We start from the raw sequence: 1,562 nt of genomic DNA on the forward strand, positions 1-1,562 counted from the left end.
TATTCTCAGCGCACATTTGCATTCCATAAACTAACCCCTCATTTTTTTAAGCCACTCTTGGGTTTCCTGTTGCTTACATCTGAATGAAATCCTAACCAATACAGACCTCTGCACCATGCTTAAAATCTAAGAGTGTGATTGTTTTATTCTCTTTTTTAAAGTTTTATTTCATATTCAAATGACAAAATTAAGTGGTACATATTTATGGGGTACAATGTAACACTTCAAAATATACATTGTGCAATGACCAAATAGGGTAATTAGCATATTAATAACCTCAAACATTTATAATTACATTTATTGATTTCCTTATGTTGAACCAACCTTGCATCCCTGGGATAATCTCACTTGATCATGGTGCACAATCTTTTTGAGGTTTTTGTATTCGATTTGTCATAATTTTATTGAGAATTTTTGCATCTATGTTCATTAGAGATATTGGTCTAAAGTTTCCTTTCTTTAATATGTCTTTGCCTTGTTTGGGCCTCATAGAATGAGTTTGGAAGTGCTGCCTCTTTTTCTATTTCCTGAAATAAATTGAAGAGTATTGGTATTAGTTCTTCTTTAAAGGTCTGATAGAACTCGGCTGTGTATCCACCTGGTCCTGGGCTTTTCTTGGTTGATAGGCTTTTGAGGGTGTCTTCTATTTTCTCACTTGATCTTTTCTGTTTAGTTTTCAATTAGCAATAATCGTGCCTCGGATAAACCTCGTTGGCTACGATACTGCCACTGCGCAAAGCTGATCTTTTCTGCTTAAACTGTGTATATCTTCCTGATTCAGTCTGGGCCAGTCATATGATTTAAGAAATTCATCAATGCCTTATCTATGTTGTATTTTATTGGAGTATAAGTTTTCAAAATAATTTCTAATTATCTTCTGTATTTCTGTAGTGTCTGTTGTGATATCACTTTTTTCATCATGTATGCTGGTAATCTGAGTTCTCTCTCTCTCTCTCCTTCTCTTCGTTAGTGTAGCTAAGGGTCTGTCAATTTTATTTATTTTTTCAAAGAACTAATTTTTTGTTTTGTCAATTTTTTCAATTGTTTCTTTTGTTTCAATTTTATTTATTTCAACTCTAATTTTAATTATTTCTTGCCTTCTACTGCTTTTGCTGTTGATTTGTTCTTCTTTTTCTAGGGCTTTGAGATGTAAAGTGAGGTCATTTATTTGTTGACTTTTTCTTCTTTTAAGGAATGAACAACTCCATGCAATGAACGTTCCTCTTAGAACTGCTTTCATAGTGCCCAGAGATTTTGATATGTTGAGTCAATGTTCTCATTTACCTCTAAGAATTTTATAATCTCCTCTTTGATGTCTTCTGCAACCCATTGTTCATTCAGTAGCATATTGTTCGGTCTCCAGGTGTTGGAGTAATTTTTATTTTGTCACTGATTTCCAATTTCATTCTGACCTGATAAAATACATGGTAGTATCTCTACTTTTTTGTATTTGCTAAGAGTTGCTTTGTGGCATAGTATATTGTCTATTTTAGAGAAGGATCCATGTGCTGCTGAGAAGAAAGTATAACCACTTGATGCAGGTTGAAATATTCTATATATGT

The 1,562-nt window shown here is 33.2% G+C and overlaps 1 pseudogene; it reads right to left on the reverse strand.

The window, feature by feature from the left end:
* Positions 1–657: 657 nt before the first annotated feature.
* Positions 658–741, reverse strand: LOC120884394 (U4 spliceosomal RNA; annotated as a pseudogene).
* Between the last annotated feature and the right edge of the window lie 821 nt (positions 742–1,562).

The sequence above is a fragment of the Ictidomys tridecemlineatus genome, chromosome 14 (assembly GCF_052094955.1).
Source record: "Ictidomys tridecemlineatus isolate mIctTri1 chromosome 14, mIctTri1.hap1, whole genome shotgun sequence".
Classification (NCBI taxonomy): Eukaryota; Metazoa; Chordata; class Mammalia; order Rodentia; family Sciuridae; genus Ictidomys; species Ictidomys tridecemlineatus.